We start from the raw sequence: 15,316 nt of genomic DNA, 5'->3' as shown, positions 1-15,316 counted from the left end.
CTCCGCGGCCTGCGCGAGTTTCCAAATCCCAAGGAAAAGTAAACAGAGACAAGCAGCTCCCACTGAAGTGTCACTCCAAATCCAGCAGTTTGATTTTTAACCCGGTTTTTGGAAGCGACGCCTCCCCTTCCTCCCCACCCCCAGCCCTCACAGATGGCTCTAATTTTATAATTAACACTTGTGCTCAGCGCTGTGACATTATAGGTGCACAGAGACAAAGAAAACCACGGCCAAGAAAAAGCAAAATAAAACATTCAAAGCAAACAATACTACCGATTTTACAAAAACAAGAGAAAAAGCTGTGTTTTTTTACACAGATGCAGCCTACTGGACACACGGTCATCGTGAATTCCTCTTCCACCTGAAGCTCACACACGGGACCTAGCGATGCCTTTGGAGCTGCCATCTCGGGAATGCCAGCTCATCACGAAGGTGCCCAACCGAAAAACAGTCAGCCCAGGCCACTTTGCAGCCAGGACAGTCGAAACCAGTTGTTCCCACCACAAGGCAGGACTCCAAGGGTGTTTCTTGGGGGAGCTGCTCAGCAGGAGGACAAGCAGGGTAGCACCCACCATCGCCTGCTTCTCATCATTTTCTTGTCCATGAGCTCCGGAGGATGAAAGACCAGAACATACAGGGATACTGCCAGCACTAAACGTTCCTCTACAGGCTCATCGATAACAACGGAGATCTATTAGCCCCTTCAATCCACCTCCTGTGCGTATGTAACGTATAACCTGATGTGCTGGGAGGGGAGAGGAAGGAAAGGCTGCTGATGCCGTGCAATAATCAATCCTAACCACAAGACCAAGAGAAAAATACTCTTGAGGACCCAAATATGATAAACTTCTCTTACTTAGCTAGACCAGGGATAGAGAGAAAGGAAGATGGGACGCCCTTAGCCAAAGCAAAACGTTTAATGCGCTGCTGTTCTGGCAGGGCACGGGTTCCTTCCCTCCCTGCACCATCATAGATGACGCAGTGCATCAGACAACTGATTTCATCAGCAACCCGGGATTTGTTTTCGCAAGCAGGGATCAGGATGAGATCCAGGAAGAGCGAAAACTCCCTCGGGGAACAGGAGACAAAAGGACAAATTTATCAGTATAGTGGTGGCGACTAAAAAAAAATTATTAATTTTCAAAAGCGGTATTGTCTCACGGGACTAGGAACAGCCCCCAGCTAACAAACACAGTTACTCCTGCAAAGAGCCATCAAAAGATCAGGAGAAAAGGCTCCATCTATAAAACTCTTCTCATTTCAAAAAGGCCTGTAGGTCACTGCCTAGCACACGAAATGCCTGGAGCATGAGGAAGGTGCCTTGCAAAATATAGCCATTAACACCCACTTTTCCAGCCTTTGCTGTGCTGTAGGAAGGGGCACGCATGCTCCTGTCCTCTGATTTTCCCTGCCACCATTTCACAACCTCTGCCATTTCAAAAGCCCTTCAGGCAACCACGCCAGCAAGCATGGAGCTATTTTACAGAAGACTCTGCGTGACGGATAAATTCAGGCTTCCCCCTCCAAATCATACATACATAGCTTACGCTGCCTACGGATCAGGACCATAACTGCTGTAAATTAGAGTATTTTCACCTACTCCAGTGAACTCTATGGGTTTGCACCAGCTGGAAATACAGCTCCATCTGTGATTTAAGAGACTGAGCCTAAAATACTGAAACCAACGGCAGCTTTCAACAGACAGGAGGTGGCCACCTGAGCGTTCTCTGTCTGGGATAACTTCTTCCATGCTATGCGCAACGAGCCAAGTGCACCGACAGCAAGAAATAGCAATCCCTACCAGCTACAGAACGAACAACACTGGGCAGTTTCATGCCGCAGTCTACACCTACACCCCCCGGGACTTCTGAACAGGGAGGAAAGAGAGATCTCTCTGATTAAGAGTAGGGAGAGTGATTCGAAATCAATCTTTGGCAAAATCAAAGTATGCTGGGACTCATGTTAACGAATTCCCCTGCCAGGTTTATGATGTTTAACAGAGAACAAAAGATGGTTGTATGCACGGCATAGCAGGCGAGACCTGAGGAGGATGTTCACACACCTGGTTTTATGTTTCCTAAGCTCACTCTAACCAGGAGAGAGTCTCCCTCCCTCCCTTGTGCTAAGGGACATTTGGGCCATGGACTGCTATCTCACCTGGGTACGGTAGTCTCCTGGAACTAGGTGGTATTAAGATATCTCCATCGTTCTTCTGCTTGAGATGGCAGCAGAAAACTGGCTGTAAATGCAACAGATGATCTCATGTGCTCTTCAGCTAACGGAAACACCCGGGGGCCATGGGTCCTTTGTGCCGAGCCTTCTCCCGATGGGTCCCTTATGGGATTACTGCAGCAGCCAAGTAAGACAAATTACTATTAGCTGGACTAAGTGCTGCAGAAAGATCATGGAAATGAATTAACTCCTACCCTTCTCTCTTCTGTGGTGGATTACACGCTGCTCCTTCGGAGCAATTTCACATGAAGGGAGAGGGAAACATACAACAGATATGAGGAATTTATTGCCACGTGGTTTCTTGTGTTGAAACACAGGACTGAAACTGTCCCCAACGCCTCCCGTCATGCTGCGAGATGAGGAAAGAGCCAGGGCCACATCCAGGTCTGGTGCCAGCACCTTGTCCCTGAATACAGTGGAGATGAGCTCCACCTCCGCTGTCCCTGCGCCCGGGAGCCCACACCTGGATGTGCAATGCTACGGGGACCTGAATGACTGGGCAACAAGCCCTTTTTCGTTACGCAAGACGCTTGTTTTTAAACACATCGTACTTTTTCTCTTCGTCCGCCCTCAGCGTAATCCCCCATTGGAAGCACGGCCATCCCCAGTTCCAAGTTTTTACGTATTTCTCAAAGCTTGTTGGAATAAAACTGGAAAGCAAAGTGGAGGGCGGATTCACCGCTCCCCTGACGCTGGTCTAGATCTGGAGGTGTGCCACTGCTTCCACACTGGCTTTGCCAGTGTGCCCGGCAAGTCAGGAGCCCTGAACGTGTAGCCTGGCATAAAAAATAAATGTGTTAACTGATAAAATATGAAACTCCCTTCCTCAACCAACGCACCCACAAAAGCTCTAATTTAGCTCTGAGATTCATCACTGCCTGTTACATCGCTTTTGAGCCTTTTAAGGAAGCATTCCAGCATTTTCCCAAATTAATCAGGTAACTTTTTTTTTCAGCCAGCCAAAGTTAAAAATAACCAAGAGCCAGGTAGGTGTCAGTGAAAAGCTCTTGCAGGGAAAATCTTGTCCCCATCTCTCTTGTCCCCAGTAAGTCCTCGCCCAGCTCCAGGCACTGAAATGCAGCAAAGCCACCTTCCCAGCCAACAAAGCCAACGAAGGCCAAGGACAACGCTCCCCACTAATGCCGGATAATTGTAGGGCTTCAATTGCAGGCAGTCCATATTGCTAGCAAAATCCTACATAAGACTTGCACTATCTACCACAGCAGGCTTGACCCCATTTTTATATGCAGAAGCAAAAAAAAAAAACCAACCTCATAATCCTACAGAACAGAGAGCAAATAGCACTCGCTGGGACCACTTGAATATCACCCTATTAAAATACAAACATGTTCCTACAGTAGCTCAATGATTTTAAACATTCACCATCTTTTCATTTCAGGTTTTAAGCACTTTGCCTGGCAACTGTCTGAAGGGCAAATCGTTATGGAAATAGGAAGACAATTAATTTTCCTTTATTCTGGAAGAGAGGATTATTGGAATAAATAAAATAATCAGCTTAGACAAGAACACAATTCACAACTTATGAAAAACAGAGGACTTTTTTTCATTTTTCTTTCCAAGGAAAAGATTTTCTTGCACGGAGTTTGCAAGGCAAGTGCAGAAGTTTGGGAGTTAAATAACCTTGGACTGCTAACTCACAAGTAACTCCCTATATGCCATCAACAGGAGGAAGGCTGTCATTTCAGACAATCTTAGAGCCACTTTTTTTATTTATTTAATATAGCAACTTAGAACACCCCCAACAAAGATACAAAGGCTACGTCCCAATATCATTTTTGTACAGAGGTAAATCTGAAGCAGCCCCAGCCTAGATGCAGCCCTCGTCCGAGTGGGAAAGGTGGGGGAGGTCCCCTCCCCATCCAAGGCTCTGCCCCCAGTAAATCCACATTCAGTCTGTCGAGATTAATGAATTTATCTGGATATCAAGCACTGTAGAAGATATTGGAAGCCGTTTCAAAATCAAGCAAAGGAAGGTTCTATGCTAATGCTTGCTGATGAATGCAAAGGAGAAGAGCGACTGTCTAATCAATGGCAGCCTGTAGCACTAGGTGCTCAGCATCATGATTAAGATGGTTAAAGGAGTATCTGATACGCTGTGACATGCATGTATACCTACATACACAAATTAAGTTCAAGGTAAGGCATTTAACTCCCAAACCCCAGTGGGAGAAGTGAACAAGAGGAAAAGGAGAGCCTTCAAGTTCATATTAGCAAGAGATGAAGTTATTGGTTCCTGAGAAAAGCTGGGGATATCTTGGTAAGAACTGTACAGTTATTTCTGAAGGACTCCTCTAGTAAGCAGTGCGAGTTATAAAAATAGTATGGAAACTGCGGTTCAAGGTTGCTACAGCCTCAAAAAAGAAACAGAGATCATTGATGGAGGCACAGATTCCCAGGAACGCTAAGGACTGTAAAAGTACTGAGAAATCAAATTGATGATCTGGAAAATAAGATGAGATTAAGAATGATCAGGTTACTGGGGGCTCCTGAAGGAGCAGAAGTGGGAGAAAGCAGACTTTTAGTTTGCAGTGGATTATTAAGGAGGTTAGGGATGAATAATTTCTACTGTTTGTATCGTGTCCTGGTGAGCCGCGTCCCCAGACAGGCCAGTTCCGTAGTGCCCTGCACCCCTCCCGGGGAAGGAGCTCGCTCGTGCATCCCGGAGCCCACGTGTTTAAGCCAGCTCATAAATCTGAGCCTGGTTCCAGGATCCGGCACTGTCTCCCTCCACACCAGCGGGAAATGCATGACTCAAAGCTGCTCCCTTCGCTTTCTCCAGCAGTGGCTCTGCAAACTCCAGGTGCCCAGGCACAGCCACGTCGCAGCAGCTAGAGAAAACGCCACTAGAAAGAGCTCCCGCACGTCCCGGCACCCCTGCCCTTCCCACAGGGAACAGCCATTTCTTCTGTTTGCTTCTCTAGCTGCAAATCACCCTGGCAGCAAGTAGGTCACGGACTAGATGGCGCTTGAGGAATCACCTGCAGTTCATTTTCTCTCTCTTTTTTTTTTTTTTTTTTTTAAGGAGCCACCAAGTCACTTCACCACCACCTTCAAAACCAGCCTCCTCCAGCACAGCCCCATCCACCCATCCCTCCCGGTCCTCTCCTCCTCCGACTGCCATGCTCACAGCCCTGTCTCCTGTGTTTCTGCTCTCTCCCTGCTCTGTTTAATCCCATATTTCCCCTGCAGGTCGATGCAGGTCTTCAAAGCAGGATTTTTCTTCCATCTTCCCTTTCACCACAGACCGTATTTTTCCAAGCGTAATGTACCACACTGTACTGCTTCTCTAACGCTCAGAAGCCCAAACGTGTGTCCTCCACGCTGATCAATTCATTAAGCCCCGTCCACCATGGGAATGTAGTTATTTCACAGCCACGTTTAAAAATGCAGCTCCTTCCCCTGTGCCCGTAACTTCACTTCTTAATCCTCAGGAGAAGGGGGGTAGGGAGTCCCCTTTGCCAGCTGCTGCTTTCAGGCTTGCTGCGGTCCCCTCTGGCAGCAGGGCTCCGTCAGCCTCCCAGGAGCACAGGGCTCCCACGGGCTCTGCCGGGGAGATGCCATCAGGCCCTTCCCTGCTTCGCCCAGGACCCGGCAGGAGGGCTCGGGGCAGAGGGAGAGCGCTGCAAAAGGGCACAAAGCAAGGCTGAAGCAGCGAGGAGGTACTTCAGGGTGTTAAGGAAGCCGAAATGCAGCCATAAGCTGGATTTCGAAATGGCCAGGAAAGCAGGAGAGCAGGAGATAAAACTTCTCCTCTGAAGCGAGCCTCGGTAAGGCACGAAGGTGGAGAAATGCTGCACGTTACAGAAAACCCTTCCACACGGCTTCACAGCAGAGAGGATTCATCACAGCAAATAATTACAAGGCTTATATCATAATGTCTGCTTTTAAAGTCATTGCCAATTGAATAAAGGTTGGCTGAAGCAGTCAGAAGGGAGAGAAGCAAAGACACCGGGCTTTGAAGTGGTCATCATTTGATTATTACAGACTGGGACTTTGATGCAATATATTACCCAGCACAGTAACTTTCTCCTCCTTGTGATTGCCAGGGTCGCGTAAGGTTTCTTTAGATCCACCTGTAAGATTCAGTTCCATTTTGTTCTTTCTGTTTTGAATACAGTCCTTGGCTGCTACGATACCAAAGAGGTGAGCAAGTCCCAAATTCAGGTTTCAGTTCCTCCACTGAACAAAGTTATGCTGATGGAGAAAGAGACAAAACTGGCCATACGGGCAGAAGTTTTCACAGAAATCTAAAGAGAGGAGCCTGCAAATTCAGGCAATGAATCCTCCTGAAAAGCCCAAGTTACCCATCTCAATAAAAGCATCCAGGAATGCCCTGGGCTGCACTCCCTGCACGCCCCACAGTCTGCACAGCCCCGTCCGCGCTGACCTGCGGGACAGGCGAGTTAAACTCCCGGGGTAACATTTTGGGGGGGATGACACCTCTGCTCTCCCCCGAGGACTCCAGCCTGAGCACTGGCTGTTGCCTCCGCCACTGCCACCCCCGTTCCCTGCAGGCTGCCGCTCCCACGGCCAGCCCGGCAGAAGCAGACATGCCCCATCCCCGGCCTGCCTCGCAGCAGACATTGCACCCATTGCAGCGGGCTATGAGCTGCCCAGGCTGAAGAACCAACCTCAGCTCGGTTTGGCCATACCGGAGGGCTGGGGGGCTCACACAGGGAGGGAGGTGCCCGCTCCGTGGGAACACCCCAGCAGGGAACTGCAGAGCTCCTCCGGCAGAGCCCAAGAACACATCCGCAGACTTTAAACCAAACAGAAATTAAATTTGGACGTAGCTATTTTTTCCTTTCAGACTTATCAGTTCCAGGGCTTGCTGGAGAGGAGCTGAACGTCTTCTCGGCAGAGAAGAGGAGCCCTGCGCTGGAGGGAAGCGGCTCTGGGCTGAGGCTCTCGCAAAAGCTGCTCCAATCTGGAGGCACAAAGTCCCCAGGCCACCAAAAGCTTGGTAAGGCTGAAGCACAGTGCTCCATGCCAGGGGCTCTCCTCAGCCACTGAAAATAGCTCATTTTCCCCATTTTACTCTAAAACAAGAAGAGGAGGAGGGCTTTACTCTTTGGCTTTGAGCCAAAAGGCATGGCGCTAAGGAAACAGTGTCACCTTTGTCCTTTTGCTGAGCCTTTTCCCCGTTTTCTGGTGCCACAGATGCCCGCCCTGGTACCGGAGACCGAAGGAAAAAGTTGAAAGCTGGTCCAAACCATTTTAGGGATGAACTTGATTCCCTTTCCCAGTGAGGCTGCAATAAAGAACAAGACGACAGATGGAGGCTCCCTAAAGTCACCCACTGCAAAAGGGACAGAGAGCGATGGCCTGCACTGGGAGAGCCAGGGACAAGCACCTCATTTCGGCATACAGACCAGTCCTGGTGCCACGGGACTGCTGGGTCCTGTACTGGTAAAGAAGCCCCCCACCTACACACTTGAGGTTAAAGATGCACTTTTGTTACACCCTGATCATGAATTTTAAGGTTTATTTTAACTTTTCTTGCTTTCACCTTTGCTTTTCAAAAAACTACTTCCCAGCCCTTCAACCAAATGCACTTTAACCAGACTTTGATCGTTTTCCTCTCAGCTGAAAACCTCGTCGTGGTGACAGATAGGTCGCTGGCACAAGATAAAAATCTGAAATAGAAAACACTCATCCACCACTGAGAAACATCCAACACCACTGAATCCCGACAGAACCATGGTCCTCCAAGAGAGGAGTCTTTGTTCTCGTGACTTCCAAAACAGTATTCTGAAAACAACATCCCTCCCTATATAGATTTATATTGCTATATCTCTATCATTTTCCTTACACCCATCAAAATGAAGATATAATTAACCCATCCTCAATAGAAATTACAATGATTTTGAAACAGCAAGAAACAATCTATTCGCATTTGGTAGCTAATTATTCCCCCTATGCACACAGCCATCAATGTTCCCTAAAACCATCCACAGAACAGACAATCTGTGCTAGCCAGAGCTTCTGGAAAGGAGGGGAAAAGGAGGGACCAAGCGAAAAACCTCAACATTGGGGTGGCAAAATTTTCTTCAAATACGCAGCATCTCGAGCAGAGCCAAGTCCGTAATAGAATTGCCCTTCTCAACTCCTCTGACAGCATTAGCATCCACCTGTGTATCGCATGTAAGCTGACAGCTACCACAGGACGAATCTAGTGGGAGCCACTAACATTTGCAAAATTATTGAATTATTATTCCCTTCTTCACACCACTCCAAGGAAATACGAAGCCATTTTCCAACACAACATCGCAAACAGATCCTGCTGCCGTTGGACATAAATTTAACACCGGGTAACGCCAGGACTACTGTCACAGCCATGCAACACATGAATTTGCAGTGGCACAGGCAGAGTTGCATCTATTATTATTCACTCCTCGAAGGAGGAAGGGTGTGCCCTTCTTCCACTCGTACGCAGTCCTGGAGACTTGCTGAGGAGTGATCCCTAACAACCTGAGCTCGAGGAGAGCGATTTATTCCAGTTAGGTACATAGCACTCAAAACGATGCCCTTCCCCACCCCCCCCAAGCCAGGCAAGTTTTGCTGACTCTTCACCTCCATTTCCTCATCATTCAGAAGGATTAGCTAGATGTTTTTTAAGAGGTAAAGACGCAAGCTGTGGTTAGCGAGCACTGCCTCTCCCAGCTCAAGCACTGTGCTGAAGCAGCCTGAGGAAAATCAAGGCACCCGGGTATTTCTGCTTGATGTCCTGGGAGCCCCCAGGTTGGCCCTCCATCGCTCGTGCTGCAAGTATTTGGAGGAAGCTGATATAAAGCATCAAGGGCGGTAAATCACATCCTCCTTCACCCACGCGTTCTGGAGGCGAGCAGATAAAACGCTGTTCGCTCGCTAGGAACTAGCAGAGGTTTTCCTTCCTCCAGGATGCACCCGCAAAGCAGCGCCTGGGAAGGAAGGAGCTCGGTTTCACCTTGACGCAACCCGTGTGCCTGCAACACTTACCTCGCTGGCAAGGCATTCTCTCCTCAACATGCGAAAAGTGATCATCCTTTAAAGCAAAGCCAAAATATCTCAACGATTATTTTTCTTCCCCCATCTGACACAGGTTTGCAGCTCCTCAGGCATGGGGAGGAGGGGGAGCAAAATAAAAAAAAAAGACTATTATTCTGTAGGCAATCAAAGCTAATCCCTTTACACATTTTCTTTCCAACAGAAGCATGATATATCGAGTCCCACTGGGTTCTGATCACAACTAAACAGGAGGAGGTGTTTTCAGCTCCCTTCTGCCAACACAGCTCAACGTGCAGCAGGCCTCACCTCGTATAATCATTTAACTCAACACGAAGTCACCCTGGTGCTCTACCCCAGCTCTAGAAAGTCGGCCCGTGCCTCAGCATGGCCTTGCACGGAAATAGGATTACTTTGGCCTGGAGGAAAAAAAGAAACCACAACATGAAGGTCACCCATAAAATCATTACACAGATCCCTCTTCCCCAGCTCTTAGAGAAAAACCTTTATCAAACCCTCAACCTTAAAGTAGAAACACAAAAAGATATGTACATTAATCCCATATACCTCCGTCAATTTTTTTCCTCGTGTCTTTAGAGCAGTTGTTTACTGCAGCCAACTGCAGAGAAATTACAGTAGCTTAACTCTCCAACTCCCTCTAAAGGATTAATCTTCCAGTGAGCATGCTCACGCGAGATCTTTTTTCAGCAGTTGCATCCATTTCATGAAATGAGGGCTGCTGCAGACATGAGGAAATGCCATTTCAGGACTACAGGCAAAGTTAAACAGCCCCCAAAATAAGGGCTAATCCCTTCCTAGAGCTCCAGAAAGGATCCCTGCCCAACCCTCTACCTCCAACGAGGTTTAAAGATTTCACGTTTATGTGCCCTTTCAGGAAGAGGGGGGGCTCGTGGTTTCCCTGCGACACACGCTTTAAATGTCTGATCTTGGCTTTTCTCTACAGGCTGGTGGACAGTTCATCCACTGAATCTTAGGTCAAAAACAGCTTCTTCTCACTGGCAGGTTTTTCTTTTGTATCACTTGTTGGCTCGTCTCTGCTTTTCAAAAAAATCAGGAAGATAATTTGGGGTGCGGGGGGGGAGGGGAGGGGAGGCATTCAAATAAAAAGGAACGGCTTTAAAAATCTGGTTCTCAACTCTGCATCACAGTAGATAACAGATCCTGAGACACATTTAACTCCAGAGATTAAGGACCCATGCAAATGAGGATTTGCTAGTAGACAACAAATCCAGTATCTAAACAAGGTTGTTCAAGTAATCTTGTCCATTCTCTCCTGGACCACTGTAGATTAAACTGCTCTGTTTGAGGTATTTCTCCCTCACCCCAAACGGTGCACCTTGAATCAGAGCTTTCCTGGTGAAAATAAAGCTCCAAAGTTAAGGACAAATATTTACACTTTAGAAATACCTTCTTCCATTTTCATCTTCCCATATTACCAGGGAACTCCCCTTCCCCTTCCCATTTATCTATTTCATGTCCTGTTGCTTAATTGCTCTTTGTAGCTGATAGAGATCCAAGCCTCCCCCTCCCCCACGACAGGCTCTGATTTCAAGTTTTAAACCCTGCTTGAGTCTAGGACGCGTACTAGAGACCGGACTGCAACCCCCGAGCGCTGGGGAAAATCCGGAGTGGGCTACAGCCCAAGGTGTGAGATTGCTTCCCAAATCCAGTCGCCAGACTTCACCCCAGCCATTACAAAGATCCAAACATTTTTATTTTTTTTTTTTAAAAAAAGTCTTGAATGCCTTTGATGCCATGAAGCCCCTTTTCTGTTTTCAGCCCTACACGTGAATCCACAAAAAAGGCAACGTGTCATGATAGTGTTAAATAAGGGCTATGTCTGCTTTTTAAAATGAACGCTCACCATAGCGACAGTCTCCGTAAGGAATGATAAAACGTATGGTGACACTGGATATTTTGTTCTGTTGTCACCTAAATAGAATCACCCACAGAAAGGAAATCTCTGTTACCATGCATTAAAATAGATTCTTTGTTTTATTTATAAAGCATCCAAACTGGTTGGTTTGGATGTGTCATAGCACAGGCTGTTCATCCACCCCTCCCTGCTCTCTTCCTTTGGGGACTTAATGAATGATGCCTGCACTCATCCTGCCCTCGCCTCCCACTGATCTCAGCTGGTGCTGAGGCTGCTCCAGCCTCTCGGAGGAAGGCTTGGAGCGAGGGTGGGATCTGTCCCTGAAAATCCCCGCAAAGAAAAATCCCAGACTTTAAAGCAGGCAGATGTGAAAGCCTTGATGCAGGAAGATCATGTCCTGCACTTCCTCCTCCATTGCAGGATTACACCCAAACATGAAGTTGGGATATCAGATATGGAGTTATCCTGACCTGTCATTCCCAATTTGGAAACCAGTCATACTCCCTGAGAGTTTAGACTTTGAAGATTGACTGCTATTGATTCTTCTTGAAGCAAACAGCCCAAGCTGGCAATCAGTCAATAATAAGCAATTACTCGACAGCCTCTTATCTCCAGATGCCAGCCCAGACAGCTCGATTCATAGAGGCAGCAGGTCAATAAATCAAAGCTGTTCTCAAATTTTAAAATATCATCATTTAAAAACCCACCCAGCCTTCAACCTGGCTGAAAAAGCAGCCAGGACAGAGAGATTCCTGCAGCAGAACAGCATGGTGGTGTATTACTAATTTACCGACCAGGAGATAGTACGTGATGTGGTGAAATCCACCTCTGACACTCCTCATTTGTCATGAGTAGCATGAAAGCTGCAGCTGGATGAAGATGATGAGAGAGGAGGAAGCAACCCCCTTCTCCTTCAAACAATTACTCGCAGGGAAGAAGCAGAGCGGGGCAGCCTTCCTTAACCGCTCGCCATCCCTGGCTGGCTCCCTTTGACCCACCTCGCCGTTCACTGGGAGCCTCAGAAATCCCAACGAAAGCGTCTTTAACACCACCGTGACAGCACATTGATGGCACTTTTCTAATATCCCTGCTGTGACCTCTATACCCTGAGTATACAATTAATCATTTCATCCTAGCAAATGCACTTCTTTGCTCTTTCATGGACTAAACATGACACCAGTACCTGAGCCAAAGGCTCCTCCTGTGCAATTCAGCGGGACCCAGAGGCGATGCTGTGAAGTCCAGTGGTGCCAACACAGCGCAACAGAAGAAAATCAGCCTTGCCAAAAACTCATGTAGGCGTTTTATGCTCTCAGTGCAGACTCCCTTTAAAGACTCATTTGTATGAAAAGAGCTAAGAATTGCCTATATAATTTGCAGGAGACCACACAGCTGGAATACGAGCCTGGTGCAACAGCAACCTTCTATCTCGTACTGCAGAACCTAGAAACTCTGGTACCTTCACTGTTTGTCCATGAGTTCTTGCAGGAAACAGCCTAAAAGTACCAGCAGAACAGAGCAATACTTAAATAATTCTGCTTCTGCTGCTTGAGGTGGCCTACAGGATGCTGTACCCTCCACATCAGGTGTTAACCACTGGCACAGAAGGAGACACACAAGGTACCAGCGAGCTGCGCAAGCACAGTAAATCCAAGACCCTCAGAGCCCATGGAGTTTTCTACTCATGCTGCAGAAGTGTCCCAGATTTATGAAGCTTGGGGCAGCTCCACCAATGTACTGCAGCACAGCTGTGACCCCATCCAGGCAGGCTGCCAGGGCTCTAAACAATACCAAACACAAAAGAAAACCAAGAGAAGAAGGCAGCATGACTTGGGCAAGGGCTATCTCTAAGTATGGGGGACCAGCAGCTTCCCATGAACACAGAGCACGGAGGCTTCTTGCTTCATTTGACATGACCACTGGTCCCAGAGGGAAACATATTTGTGTAATGATTATGACCAAATCTTGAAGACTGAGCATCTCCAATCACACTAGTTTGAAAAAACAAGATTGTGAGCCCAATATCTAAACAAAAAGGGGTGATCCTGGAAGCAGGATCAAGCCCATGGCTGGTACTCACTCTTCACACTCTATCTGCCACAAAAGGCAGGCATCTGAGGACACGGTCTAAATGTCCTCAGTCTTCAACACCTTTCAGAGGTCTGGGAGGGACGGTCAGGTGAAAGGCAGCAGATAACAAATTACTTCGATCGTACTCGCCAGTTGGGTCAGACTTCTTGTGGAAGAGCCTACTGAGGTTTTTACCTCTAGCCACACACAGTGCACTTGGTTCTTCGTTTCGTCAGTGGCTGGGACGGCAGGAAGCTATGGGAATGTATGCCCAAAATCTGAAAAGGATTTCTCCTCCTCTTACCCACAGAACATCTGCAGGCGGCTTTTACACTCTCAGTCTAGTCTGTAACATCGCGGCAAAGCATGGAAGAGCACTCAGGAGGAAAAAAAAAAAAAAAAAGGCGTTAATGCATAATACTGTATCTCTATCACCATTTATAGTAAAGCCACAAAATGCCAAACCAGCTGACAGGATCCCACAAACCACACTGCAGAGCAACAGCGGGCTCCTGAGTTTTGCAGCCTACCAGAACTATTTTCACACAGTACCTGCATTTTTCTGGTATAAAATACAGTGCCTCCCCCTCCAAACGTAGAGATGAAGGGAAGGTCAGCGCATCGGCACTCTAAGGACAGCCTAGCGGTAGCACAGCTCGAAAGGGGAGCCTGCAAAGCTGAGGTGCTGACCACTGAAACAGTTATTTACTTCCCCACAAAGCAGAGCAACCACGCTGCCTGCTGTTGGCCGGGCTTCAGTGGATACACGGCTTCAGTCTAACCTGCGTTGTCGTACTCCGTAAAGGGAACATAACACAGCAACGTTACAAACCACAAACGCGGCAGTAACACAAGACTGTTTCTCATCTTTTATGATGAAAACAATGCCAGTCGCAAGACAACGAGATATCACAACCTGCCATTCATCCTTCCCATCTCAAGGCGTGACCATTTCATACTAAAGCTGCTCATCACCTGTTGTGCTCTGCTTCCTCCTTTTAACCCGTAGCGGTGCGTTAGCACCAGGATCCCGCTGCTTTGGGTCTGAAAGTGTTGCTAGAGCAGTAAATGCTAGAAACTGGAGCAGAGAACAAAAGGGCTCCACGGCCCCACCGAGGATGTTATCAAGGAGATAGCAAGAATGTAAAATGGCACCAAGACACCCCTCTTAGAGCAGGGAACGGCCATCTCCAGTACTGTTGGTGGGCAGAATGATAATTTAGCAAGTCCATCATCTCAGTAAGAAATTACAGCAGCTCAGCTCCATGTCTGCTTCGTATCAGGAGCCCCATGACTGACCAAGGCATTGCTGCTCTTCGCGAGCATATTCTATTTCACTCCCAGCACGACCATGCCATTACAGTCTGAGACCTCACGGCCAACTTTGGTGCAGAGAGGCAGGAATTAGGGACAGACTTTTCTGTAAAGGCAAAGTAAATCCCTACTTGCACGTTGAGCAGGTTGCCTTTGCAGAAGGAGACCTGGTCAGAATACCTCTCACTGGACAAACCCAATTTAGGTTAAATTCCAGAAGTTCATTGGGCAGGGTGGACAAAATTAGTCTCTTACTGGGATCTCACTGTATTCCAGGCACCTTTCAGGCCTTATCAGAGTGGCCCACGTGGTTGCAATGAGTATGGATGCTTTAGAAAATAATCCTCAACGCAGACTGATTCGGGGACTTTCCTTTAGTGCTTCTAGCACCTTCAGCATGGAGACACTACACCAAAGGTGTGTGCACAGTGCCCTGATTGTAAATATTACCCACTGGAGTGTGGGGAGGATGGGAAACAGCAGGCTTCTGCGTGATTGCAACCCACTGTCAAAAAAATCAATCCATGGTGGTTTGTGTTCGCCGCATCACGCTGTCTGCGGCACCAGTTTCGATACGGGAGAACTTTGGAAGAGCTCAGAAGATCCTCACATTTCACACACACATGGATTCATTTTGCCTCCCGCTGGTTGCAAGGATCTGACTAACTCTGATTTGTCTCTCAAGATCAACAAACGCTGTTTAAGGGGGTCCTTTCTCATTTAGCAGGAACTGTCCCTCTGCACATGGTCTTCCTATCTCCTACACCAGTGGCTTTCAACCTTTGGTCTGCCAACTAC

At 47.7% G+C, this 15,316-nt stretch overlaps 1 protein-coding gene across 6 annotated transcripts in view; it reads right to left on the bottom strand.

Annotated features, from left to right (window-relative positions):
- The window catches only part of EHMT1 (euchromatic histone lysine methyltransferase 1), a 121,575-nt gene that overhangs the window by 90,937 nt on the left and 15,322 nt on the right, over window positions 1-15,316 (bottom strand). The window contains exon 1 of one of the 6 annotated variants that reach the window (XM_087753185.1): window positions 9,805-9,826. The exons of 3 other annotated variants lie outside the window; for them this stretch is intronic. The gene's annotated coding sequence lies outside the window, so the exon portion shown is untranslated. Of the gene's footprint in view, window positions 1-9,231; window positions 9,255-9,546; window positions 9,614-9,804; window positions 9,827-15,316 lie in introns of those variants that run through there. 2 more of the 6 variants (XM_087753183.1, XM_087753175.1) reach the window with 2 other exon arrangements.

Source organism: Nipponia nippon, unplaced genomic scaffold, assembly GCF_047370975.1.
Source record: "Nipponia nippon isolate SJK-2023a ecotype South Korea unplaced genomic scaffold, ASM4737097v1 scaffold_16, whole genome shotgun sequence".
Taxonomy (NCBI): Eukaryota; Metazoa; Chordata; class Aves; order Pelecaniformes; family Threskiornithidae; genus Nipponia; species Nipponia nippon.
This window is presented reverse-complemented; position numbering and strand designations above follow the sequence as displayed.